Source organism: Aulonocara stuartgranti (assembly GCF_965226115.1).
Source record: "Aulonocara stuartgranti genome assembly, chromosome: 20".
Classification (NCBI taxonomy): domain Eukaryota; kingdom Metazoa; phylum Chordata; class Actinopteri; order Cichliformes; family Cichlidae; genus Aulonocara; species Aulonocara stuartgranti.
In genome coordinates this window covers 23749655-23762896 of record NC_138956.1, presented here as the reverse complement: position 1 = coordinate 23762896, position 13242 = coordinate 23749655, and the positions used below count along the sequence as shown (strand labels likewise).

At 38.3% G+C, this 13242-nt stretch overlaps 1 protein-coding gene across 1 annotated transcript in view; it reads right to left on the bottom strand.

The window, feature by feature from the left end:
- Positions 1 to 13242, bottom strand: part of LOC309697354 (cadherin-4-like) — a 255100-nt gene that overhangs the window by 174925 nt on the left and 66933 nt on the right. The window lies entirely within an intron of this gene.

Here is a 13242-nt window from a genome sequence, read left to right as displayed (position 1 = left end):
TTTGCAGCTGAATGAGAAGAAATTACGTATACTGACAGGCAACGCTAAGAGGGAAACACTGATGTGGACATGCTGGGACACTCCAGCAGTAATTAGTCATGAAAAACATTAAAATCAACTTGTTGTGCATATCAATCAATGGTGAATTTTAATCATATTCTTTATCTCTTATTCCACCCACTCATCAAAACCGTTATGGAGGAATGAAAACTCAACAAGCTCCATAAAGTAGTGAAGAGATTTAACAAACACTAGCCAAATTTTAAAATATATATTTTTTAAACCTGGCTACAGTACAATGGTACAGTACCATCTGTGGTTTTCTGGGGCGCTTTTTTGGTTTTTTTTGTTTATTTACTTCAGATACAAAACCAAGAACTAAAAAGATGTTTGCTTGTCTAACGCAAAAACTAAGGTAATATCGTGAAAATTAAATTGCAGATTTAAAATTGAAAGAAATCTCAAACAGAAAGAACATAAAGCTTTCAATCAATGAAGGAAGAAATATGCGCAAACCACTGGGACGCAACTAGTTATGCCAATCTTTAAATTTTAAAAAGAATAAACTTGTTTTTTTCACCAGTTCGTTTCTCTATGACTTAATACTGTGTCTCCAAACGAATAGGAACGGCAGAATTGTTTACACACCGACTGCACATTTATTCATCATCACGCATAAATACAATGAAAACAGAACATTGTGAATATTCAAGAGAAAACCTGGACAATTCCCAAAAGCTGCAATTTGCAAAACCATTGTTTTGGGACGTAAACTAACTTCTGTTAGGCAGAATACAATGTAACAATGTAACTGAGGAAGTAGATCATTTTTAGCAAGGCCATGTGTCAAAGTGAGCATGCTGGCATCTTCGAACTGACACCCACCAATCTGACAACCGCTATATGCTCTGAACTTCTCTGTTATTTTCAAGTCCCAGATGCTGTCAAGAAGTCCACCAAAATGATTACCAGCTTCCCTAATCTGTCTCTTGTCAGCAGTGAACAAATGTGACAAAAAGGAAGTATATGTCAGTGTCCTTGAACACACAGCCGACTGCATCAGCCGGCGCTAAAGTCAACAAAAAACCACAGCAGGCAGTTTGTCTTTCAGTTTATAGTTTTCATGTTTTATCTTTAATTGGGGTAATTTCCAAAGAAAATATTAATCAACACACAATCAACATTAATTTAAAAAATAAATAATGAACTGTATTCAATATGAAAACTAAATAAAAAGCAATTAAAGAAAAACAAACTACAGTGACTCATAATTATGCATTATGCATTTCTATTAAGTATATCAACTATAATATCTCTTTCTGAGTAACAATTGGGAACTACCAGTAGAAAAAGGTTCTTACTTGATCTAGTCCAGCAAAGATCGAGCAAAGAATAAAATTAAAGAGGCATCAACTCAATTCAGGTCAACTGTATTCATGTAGATACAATTCACAGCAACAGTTGTCTCAAAGCACTTTATTTTTAAAAGTAAAGACCCTTTAATATTAGAGAGAAAACAAAAACAATCAGATGATACCCTATGAAGAAGCACTTAGTGGTGATGGGAAGGGTCTCCCTTTTAGATGGAAAACCAGTCTCAAGAAGAAGCAGCCTACTCCAACCAGTTGGAGAGTAAAATGCAAGTTAATATGAATAAAAAAGAGAAAATGGACAAGGACAAAATACAACTATGGCAGAGAGAAGACAAAATTCAATGGCATACATACAGCCATTGCATCATGTGACGCAGCCATCAACCTGAGCCCATAGCAATATAACTACGGGATGGCTCAGAGTCCCCTACACATTTGACCAAAAGCCAAGTTTTAAGCCTAATTTCCATATGGTATTTACTACATCTGGCATTTTTTAAGGAATTCTGTGCAATTTATTACGTTTTTTCCAGGGGGTGTCACACTGCAGAAGCCTCAAAAACTCACAAAAACCTGTACATATCAAATATGCTACAATAGGTGTTAAGGGGATAAAAGGAGCCAGGGTGTCTGCCACCTCAATCCAAACTGGGAGCTGGTTCCACAGGAGAGGAGTGTGATAGGACTGAAGGTTCTGCCTCCCTTTCAACTTTTGGAAACTCTAGGAACCACAAGTATCAGCAAAGCGTCACGTGGCTGTTCTTTACTTTTGATAGTCATAGCATGACACCTTAATGTAGCAACATATCTGTTGGGAATATCTGTGCTTCTCAGTGCACGGACTGCAGACTAAACTAGTGTTTTGCTTGTCAGCTACTGTGATCACATGCAAAACTGTACCTTTCAAAACAGTTCTTAGGGAGCATTACTGACCAGAGCTTAAAATAGTGAGACTTTGCATGAAGATGTCAGCTACAGGGTAGCTACTGTAGTTGCCCTAAATAAGAAAAATGAAAAGAGCAGTAAAATAACTCGCATTATGAGGTGAGAGAAAGGGCAAACAAACATGATATTTGACCCAAGATGGATAAATACAGTGTCTGTCAACAGCTACAGTTCTTTTTTTGTTTCTTCATTTTGCAGAATTAAATCTCTTTTGGTGTTATAGCTAGAGCTGACCCTCCCTCCCCTCACACCAAACCAGATGTGGCTCTCCATGAGCCTGGTTCTACCAGAGGACTCTTCCTGTTTTAAATGGGGGGTTTCCTTCCCTTTGTCGCTTACTCATAGGGAGTTGTTTCATTGCTGGGGTTTTCTGTCTTTTGTTGAAGGTGCTTTAACTGAATCAAATAGATTCAGCCACAAAAATTTAAATGAGAATTTTGCCATTGTGTTCTTTTTCTAGGGCAAAGCAGGAGGGTTTCATCAGCTAAATGATTTTGAGGAAATAACTGAGTGGAGATACACTGTGTAAAATGTACTATAGGTAGGTAGAACCTGATTGTGATAAAACTGGTGGTTTTATGAAATGAAACACATCCTCTAACAACAGTCCCAGAAATCAGCAGTTAACCAAAGACCTAACAAAAAAATGTAGCAGCCACATGCCACTAATCAAATGCACTTGATTGACTGATCATCAGCAACTGTGACCAGTTCTGTGAAAGCAGAAGCTCTGGTAATTTCGCCAGTCTTCACAGTCTTCCCAGCAGTCGCAACATATTCACTTCAAGGTCAGACTATGTAAAGCTCAGAATATTAAAAAAAAAGCAAGAGCTACATTTTAGACTCCACAGGATTTACTTAGCATGTTAAATGTTAAAGTTCACGACAGTCTGATCAGAAAATGATTTTGGCTTGTTTGGAAGGGTTGCCAGGGGAAAAGCCTCAAAACAGCAGCATGGCTTAGGATTGCAAAGTTGCATGTGAAAAAAAAGACTTCTCCAACATTGTTCTTTGGATAGACAGACCAAAGAAAACATGTTTGGCCAAAATGTCCAAGAAACTCATACACTACCAACTGTCAAGCACATTGATAGAGGGTTGCTGGTTTGAGCTTGTTTCATAACGACAGAACCTGGGAACCTTACAGTCACTCAGTCATCCATGAATTCCTCTGTATACCAAAGTATTTCCGAATCAAATGTGAAGCCATCTGTCCAACAGCTAAAACTTGGCTAAAATTGGGTCCAGCGACAGGACAGTGCTCCCAAGCACAGCAGCAAATCAACAACCAAATGACTGAAAAAAAAAGATCAGGGTGCTGCAATGACCCAGTCAAAGTCCAGACCTCAACCTGGTTGAAATGCTGCAGCAGGACCTTAGGAGAGCTGTGCATGAATGAGTGTCTCTCACCTCAATGAACTGAAGCAGCGTTCTAAAGAAAAGTGGGACAAAATTCATCCACAACGATATGAGAGTCTGATAAGGTGGTATAGAAAACGATAACTTCAAGCTGTTCCTTATAAAGGTAGTTCTATAAGCTACTGAATATTGTGGGTGTACTTGGTCTTTCAAATACTGTTTCTGCATTTTGCCTTAGTTTTTGCTAAATAAATAATGACACAATCTAAAATGTCCTGCTGTGAAAACATCCTTTTTTCCACATGACTGTACATATCTTTACTTGATACTAAAATCAAGTTTATTATTATTGCTATTCAGTTGCTATTCTATCAAGTGAACCAAGACCTGAAGGCAGAGCACATTTAAAACTGGTTAGCTGTTAGATTTCCTAAAGGCCAGGGACAGCTGTCTATTATTTATGTGTACACAAATTATGTATAATTCATAACCACACGGTCCCTTAGTAAATCAAAATGAGACAACACAGTGTACTTAGAGGTTTTATCAGACACATTGATCTTGATCTTTTATCTAAAAACTAAATACCAAACCAAATAGCACCAAGATAAGCTGCCTCTTGGTTTTATTGTTGTTGGCATCTAACAAACTACAAAGAAATGGTGAAACTAGAGTATGTTTTAACAGTAGAGCAGTGCAGATCATTTCAGGTAATTCAGTGCCTTGACCTTTGCAAATTGTGCCCTGATGGTAACTATCGTGAATGCCTCTTCTTACAAAACCTCTCTCCCTCCAAAATCAAATGCATGTTGATGACCTGAGGGTTTTTTTTTTCTTTGACAGAATCAGTCTTAACGTTCCTGAGTCCAACTTGAAGCAAAAAATACTCATAAGAAGGTATATTTTGTAATGTTAGGCTTATTAGTGAAAATCAAAGAAAGACAGAGAGAGCAGGAAAACAACAACGCAAGGACAGAAGACTCTTTGGTGTTAGTGAATGTCAGGGTTTAGGTCCTTGTATGAGCCCATCGTGGTGTGTAAATTAGCAACTGGAAATTAACTACAGGTGACTCTGACTAGCACATTTGTACATAAATAATTCAACATCATTAATAAATTATTCATTGCAAAACCTGCATGCAACCACTCCCCTTTAGTGACAGCATAGCAAATATGCACTCTAAACGATCGCATATGCTATTCTTACACAATTAGAGCTAAAAGTGCACTAGTAAAGTGAGTTCAGCGGTATTACTCCTTAATAAAAGACCTAAATTCAGTTAACACTTCTTCAAAATACAGCCTGAAATAAAACTATAATTTCATTTCATAACATTTACAAGAAAATCTTTCTGAATTTATGTTGTAAGTTTCAGTGTCTAAAACATTTAGTAATAAATACAGTTGAAGAAAGAATTGACAATTGACAGCTTTAAAGGAACGAAGAAACAAATTACGCTATTTTCAGATAATGAGTACCTTTCGGGTATTTTAGAAGAAAGGACAAGCAGTGGTACTTCCTCTAGTAGTAACACATTGTTTTGAGGAGCAGGGTGTAATACACTTTAGTTGTGTTTACAGGTGCAGACAGCTTCCAAAGGGTCTGTGTGGCCCCTGCCACTCAGAAGCGACAATCCTGAAGGCATTTACTTCAGACCTGAAATGATCTGTGGCTTCAAGGCCAAGTTAAACGAAAAGTAAAACAGTAAGAAAAAAAGAAGCAGTTTCCTGTTCTTGTTTCATTATTTATTTTTAGCATTTATTTTTTCTTAAATATTTAGTCTTTTATTACATTATTAAAAAGCTAAGAGTGGCAAAAAAACAACAACAAATGTATTATTAATGACCTGATTAACATTCAATTTAATCATGTCTTAATCATTTCTTACCACTGGTTATGTTTAAAAACACTTAGTATGGTCTAATTTGTATTTTGTATGTAATACCACCAAAGTACTCATTAATAAGAAATATAATTTGTGTCTAATTTTGTTTAAAATACTCAAAAGGTTTATTCACAAGTACTTACAGTTTAATTTAAAACCTTTGTTATGGTGTTATTATTACTATTATTATTATTATTATGTATACGTATAATACACCCTTTAATATTTGGTGTGACGTAAATGTTAATAACAACTTAATTAATGTTAAGGAACCATTGAGGACATCCACAATTGTCACTGTGACAGCACCGCTTTAGTTAAATTAGGATTATATGGCTCTATTCTGGGACCTTGCTTCAGAAAGACCACCTCACAGCACAAAAATTGCATCAATGACAATGGGCTTGACATTAATTAAGTCTGAAATAGCATTGGTAGCGTGAAATGGAGGAGCTGTGCTGTAGGTAGGCTGGCAAATCAGCTTGCAGAGTCAGCAGTAGCTATATGCTGGCAAAAGCAGCAAACAGCTTACACCATATACCATGCCGTTTGCTAACGGGATATCCAGACAGGTATCAGATGAGCCATCAACCATATGGGCTAGTAGTTTGGCCATACAGCTTGCTGAGTTTGAGTCTGTAACCAACCATTATGTATGCTTGATTTAATATTTGGTCTGTTTGCAGAAATATTAGGAAAACAGCCTTAATTTAGACATTACTGGACAATATGCAACAGAATGCCTAATGTGTTTTATAGCTTCTCATGCTGAGTATATCATTAAACATATAGCAATGCAGCTCCAGTTTGAGTTGAAGTATATATTTACTTAAAAAGCATTTTCTATTATTTATAATTGTGTACCATCCCAGTGGTGTCCAGTTATATTAGTGACACGTCATGCACATTTTACGCCACCAGACTTGTGTATGACAAACAATTCACAAAAAGAAATAGGCTTAATCTGTTCCTCCTTGAGTTTCTACTCGACGATCGCTGCCTGGGCGTGATCCGGCACGCCGATTTTAAATCAAACACTCACGATATAAAAAGAGAGTCGAGAACTGCTCCTTTAATCACAACAACAACCTCAGCGTGACATCTGACATACACTTCACAAGTGCTGAGAAGAATGATGAAATACTGCAAGCTACTTAAAATTCCAGTCTTATTTCAAATAAAACATGATATTAAAAGCATCTAATTCTGTTGTTTCACCTTTATTAGACTGCACGAGCAAAGCAAAGCCCCCATGCTTCGACTTGCAAGTCACTCTCTCTTTCTCATTTTCTCCAACATGTTGCCTCAGATAAGTAATGTAATCTTGGAAAAGGTTACGTCTCTAAAACAGGGCACTCATATTAAAAGCTAATGGATACATAAAATCAAGAGCTCATAGGTGATGATTAATCAACTGCTGAAATGCACTGCGTTTAAATCAGTTTAGACTGAATTAATCCCCATCCAGCCACTGTTCTTCTGCTCTGGGCAATTTAGTGAGAAAATGCAATTATGGCCCATGAGTTACACCTCAGTGGTTCATCTCACCTCTGCGTTTCTCCAGTGTGCCAAACCATGCCTGTATGACTCAGTATTGGCTTGGCAAAGCCCCTAGCTCTGTAACAGCACTATTAAAAAAAATACATATAATTATTAAATCTTGTGATTGAACCTTTGAAGCAACACATGCACAGCGAAGTGCGGCAAGTGTCACTATACTCAATTCGGCAGATTAACACCGATTTATTTTAAGGCGTATTTTGACTTAGCCTTTCATGTCCATATCTCGTCACTTAGGTCCTGATGGTCTGAGTACTGAATGGGAAAATTGAAACTGTGTTTTTTTGGGGGTGGGGTGGCGGTTAAGCATGATCAAGGAAAGCACATACGCTGGGTCTTATTTTATAGTGCTTTGGGCAATGTTCTCGCCTATTTTTAGAGCTTAAAGTTGAGTTTAAAGGCAAAGGCTATCCTCAGAGTTCTTCATTCCTAATTTGATTTGAACAAACTCTTAAAGCTGCACATTCAATTTGTAGTTTCACATTATGTCAGTTTCACCCTGTTCATCAGATGAGCTCCTCTCATTTTTACTACAGAGTGGCTCTACTTCTACCTCAGTTCTAGTCTGGAATATTATTTATACCACCTGGTTTCTCATCATATGTGCCTGTATATAAGGGACTAGTAAATGTTTACAACAGCTTTACAGGGTGAAAGGTAGAAAAAGCACATAAATCATCCGACTTCTCTGACTGGTTAGAAATGGCAGATTCCAACATCAGTACTATTGTGGCTTTTAAGTATTATGCATCCGAAGTGTTTAAATTAAAATGAAATTGCTAACAAATGAAAACTCTCTCCTGCAACCTTTTCACCAACATTTTTAAGTCACTGTTGAGTGAGACGGGCCATTCACTTAGTCATAAAATAGGCGACTTAATACATGAAACTAAACATATGCGGGGGAGCTATAGGTCAGGATGTAGACGATCGTTCATGAATCGAAAGGTCAGAGATTTGATCCCCGACTCCCCTGATCTGCATATTAAAGTGTCTTTATTACAGAAAAACAGATACAGAGACACAGAAACCCCCAAAGTGTCCTCAAATCTGTGGGTGTGTGTGTGTGTGTGTGTGTGTGTGTGTGTGTGTGTGTGTGTGTGTGTGTGTGTGTGTGTGTGTGTGTGTGTGTGTGTGAGATAATGAAGCACTTAAAGTGCTTGGAGTGAACAGTAAACTAGACAAATGGCTATAAAAATAGATGTAGAAATAAACAGTTCATTTCATAAGGAGATAAAAATAAAAAACTCCTTGAAAAAAGGTCCCATCTTTAAATCAGACGAAAAAGCATAACCTACTAGATGACTGGAAAACGCAATAAATGTACCATTTTGCCATTAGTTCTTAATGCAGGTTGTAAGGTCTACCACTTTCAATTTAACTCACTTTTGTGCAGAACTTCACATGGATTTTTCTCACATCTGAGTCACAACAATGTCTGGAAACGAAAGTAGTTACTTCCCCTTGAAATTGAAGATGGTTTTAATGTTTTCTAGGAGATGGGGCATGACATGATTTGTTAAACAATGAATGGCAACCAGACAGACTGCCTGGCATTCACACACTCCACAAAATTCAAAAAATTTATATGAATGTCTGCACTTCAGTGAATCACCTCTCGGCTCCCTCCACATATTTCTTTGCACATCTATGTGCAGCACACTCCTTTCATCACTCTAAAAACTACAGGATGTGTCATGCATGCACTCATCTCCTCAAGAATTTTAATGCTGGATAGTGACGCTTTGGACTCCTTTAGTACAATTGTGTGTGCACTTGCGTGTGCATTTTTTTTGCATGTTTAAATTGCACTTGTTTGCACTGCTACTTGTTTGTAAATGTGTCTAAGAAACTGTGTGTTTGAGTGTGTACTCATTCTGTCATTCTGGTTCCCATTCTCTCAGATGCCCACTGAGAGAAGCAAATCCACTCAGAGAAACAAATAGTCCCCCTGTTGTGAGTGTGAAGTAGCCATAAAGAGAAAGGGCAGAGTAAAAAAACAAAAGAGTGAGAGAGTTGTCAGGTACAATATGTACTCTCATTCCCTCTCTTTCATTATCTTTCTATCCATTCCTTTAAAGTCTACACCTGAACTGTCTTCTCCCTTTTACCTTTACCTCCTGCCCTCATTTGCATGCCCTCTTTGGGGGAAAAAAATCTCTACGTCTGACAGTGGAAATGAATTTCCGTATTGCTGAATATACTTATAACAGAGAATTTCACAGTGATTTGCTGAGGAAGGATCTTCTCTGGGAATCCATTTATCCTTAAGAAAACCCTATAACTCAGCTGTAGCTTGCTTTGAAACGCACAGATAATAGCATCCAATGTTGAGTTAAGGGGGTTTTGCTTTGGCTTACAGTTAAGTCCTGCTGCCGTTATTACTGTGGTCAGTCCTTTTGTATGTGGATCCATATTCAAATATTGGGGATTTATGAGTATTGATGTTTTTAACCTCTTTCTGCTGACGTGTTAGAATTCAAATTAGCAGTCCTGGGTGATGGCAACGCAGTGATGCAGAGGAATATTTCTTCATGGATACTGTTTGAATGTCAAACTGACAAAACCACTAGCACGGCACGAGGCATGAACACATAGACTAGGAGCGAGGCAGAGATGCAGACGTAAAATAACTGAGAAATTGAGGCAGTCAGAAAAGCAGAGAGAAAGACAAAAAGAGAAAGAAAGAATGAGCAGATTAAGGGTGTGTAGCTGTGTCTGAGCTTCATAGGCATATAAGCTTGATTCATGCAAATCAATGTGGTTGTCAGCATCTAAGACATGGCCACAATGGTCCTTTTATGCTGAGTAACGCTCAGCGCTCTTCTTGATCGCTACAGGGCAACAATTATTGAACATATCCAGCCAATATGCAGTGTCTCTGGTTACAGAAACTGCCAGCCCCCACATTTAAATGACAGTGGGCCAATAATACTGGATGATCAAATACGTAGCTGTGCTTCAATTTCCACATGTGCGCACATACTCCTTTCCATTTCATTGACTCCTATTTTGAATTCCATTCCGTCAGCTCTCTGAGCATGGCTAAACACCAGCAAATGAATTCAGCAGGTAGTGATGTGTGTCGGGTACTGCATGTAATAATGCATATTAAAATTCCATAATTGGAATCTAATTAAAGAGGTAATAAAGTCTACCCAAAACTCTAAAGCAGTCATCTCTGGGCAAAGTAAGCAGAAGTCTAACTTTTCTCCCGTAAGGGATTTGAGGTAGAAGAGAGAGGCTCTCGCTGTGCTGCCATGGTGACAACAGCTCACCTTAGATCAAATTTTACTTTGAATGTTTCTGTGCTTGAGGTGAGAGTTCAGTTTAAAGCAGCCTTCCAGCTTTGTTCTGTTTCATGAAGAGAGACTGTATCCATCAAGAGACCATGCAGTGAGTGATGCCGAATGACCCCAGGTACAGAGACGCTGTACATCTGCCCTTACTTCAGCGTTTTAAGTCCTTCAAAAGTAAAAAGTTATTTAAATATGTCATAATCAGTCAAAAGCCAGCACAATCACAGGCTATCCAGGTGGTCCCGAGAAAGGGATTTTCCTGCCTGCCGCCTGTTAATGCATCATTAGCACAAGGCTAACACCGCGTACACAGAAGCCACATCTTTGTGCAAAAGATATACATTTCCATCCCAAACAAATGGGAAACTAATGGAGTGATGCTGGCAGTGTTTCGCCAGTGTGCGGACTCTACACCTCATATACTACTCAGCTCTGTTTCATTCTGTCAGCAGTAAAATGCTAACACCTTCTGCACCATGTCCTAGATTTGGACAATTTGCATAAACTGCCACCTTAAATTATTCACAGCTGCTGTCTTGGCTTTTCTTACTAATTATATTTCGAGCACTTATGTTTTGCTTTCTACCATTTAGAAAAGGAGAGAGTCCCGACAAAGTCCCTCAGACACCCACTCGCATCACACGCACAGTCCAGGAATTTTGTGCATTCAGCAGCCCAGCAGTTTGCTATCTGACAGTTTATGTTTTCGGTTAAGTACTTTTGCCCATGAGCATTATTCTTACCTAACTACAGTTCCCCTATTCCTAAATGCTAAAACTGCTTTAGGTTAGGATTTCTTATTGGCTAAGTATAGTACAATATTAATTAATTAAAAATAAAACTAAACCAAGACAAGAAACTTAACGGATTAAAGAACCACCACAAATATCCCCTGGTGGCACTGGGATTTATTGGAGAAGGGAGAAAAAAAAGCAGTTTTAAACTTTATCAACAGATGCATTCTCTCCCACAGTGCCTCCCCTCTTGTGGAAAGAAGAGCATGACTGTGGTACCAAATATGTTTGCTTCTACCAGCTGTATTTAAAGCTTGCTAACAGAAAACCTGCACTTTCTCTTCTGCAAATAGTCAACCATCAGGTCTTAATTAACAAAAGTGCATTTTAAGTATCTCTACAGTAAATGTGGCCATTTGCATCTTTGGAGTTCATAACCACCCCACTAAACTGAGAACATGTGGTGCTGCAAAAGTTTGTGCCTCTGCAGGTAATTTGCACTAGGCTTAAATCAACCCAGGAGTCTGACTGAACACAGATGCACAACTCATGCTTGTAATACTTGACAATCTGGTACAAACAAACATCCCTCAGCAGTTAACATATTTAAGTGACAATGAGGCATTCCTTGTATTCGCTGTAGAAGCTTAACTTTTTCTCCCCGCTCACTGATTTTCCCATTATCAACTAATCTGAGTTCAATAGTGGATTTCGACAGAACTTGACAATTCCTTAATTACTATTAGGTGTTCCTCATCCCTCCGAGCAAATAGTGATTTATACATTCATTAGAAAGCATTACGTATCGCATCCTTCTTGTCCTCCTTTCTGCCCATTTTCTTACCTTTTTCCTTTCACTATTCTTGGACTATGTGAGCGTGAGGCAGCAGGTATGCGAGCATCTCTTGCGTTTTAAACATTTTTCATCTTATAATCTGCATATAGTGATGTGTCAGCGAGAATGTTTTTTGCAAAAGGTCATTATCTCCTGGAAGCAATAGATAAACGTTGCCCAAAGATCGTTACGCGACATGCAAACACTTATCCGTACAGCGGCACACATGTAGTTGCATGTATGTGTGGCGTTAGAGAGCTAGAAAGCTTCAAATCCCATGCTGGGTGAGATTTTCCACAAGTAACTCAAATAGTGACTTTTTTCACAGCTGAGGCCAGTTTCCCACTTTCCACTTCCACTTCTGGGGTTTTTAGTTTTTTCTTCAGACTGAAAAATTGACATTACTTACACTTTTAGAGAGTATCGTGGGATATTTTGACACAATAAGCATATCTGGCTCTAACAATAACAGATCAAAAACCAAAGATTCCTTTGTCACTTTGAGGTACACTGTATGCCTCATTCAGGCACACAGAGTGAGCCCCCTCTGCTTTGCACGTGTACCTTTCTTTCACCCTGCTTCTCTCCAGTCATTGTTACATAGGGAGCTGTTTTGCTGAATAACTATTTCCACATTAACATATTCTATTGCCCACTTACCTGCTTTGTTATGCTGGAGCCAAGCACCGGTATTAAATATTAATTGTAAGTGCCAAGGAGAGGAGATATGTCACCTTTCTAAGAGTAGCTCGAGATAAAAAAAAATCTTTACATGAACGGTGTTTCATGCAGGTAAAATCTATATAAATACCAGAGTACTGAAGCAGAATAAAGGGCAGTTAGAAGGTGTGAGTGAAAGCACGGCGCTAAATCACCTTCATAAATCATACTGTTTACCATTGATGACATATCGCATTCATCAGTCTGAATCCATCAGTTCATGTAAAATATGTCTGGGCCTGATGATGAATCTGCTGATGTCTGAGGGAACAATAACCTTGTGTTACTCAGTCTGAGTTAGTGCGGGGAGTTTTTGGACAGAGCTGTATACACAGATGGTTCCAGCTGATGTAAAGTAAGTTACTCCTTCCCAAACTACCATCTTAATTTAGACAAATGCATAGTTAACAAATGTTCATATAGCTTATATAGAGCAGATGCACAATACATCGATTCTGGAGATTTGTTTTCTTTTTTAGGACTTTGGGGATTGAGTGCAACCAGCTGAAATTTTTATCAGAGATAGACTCT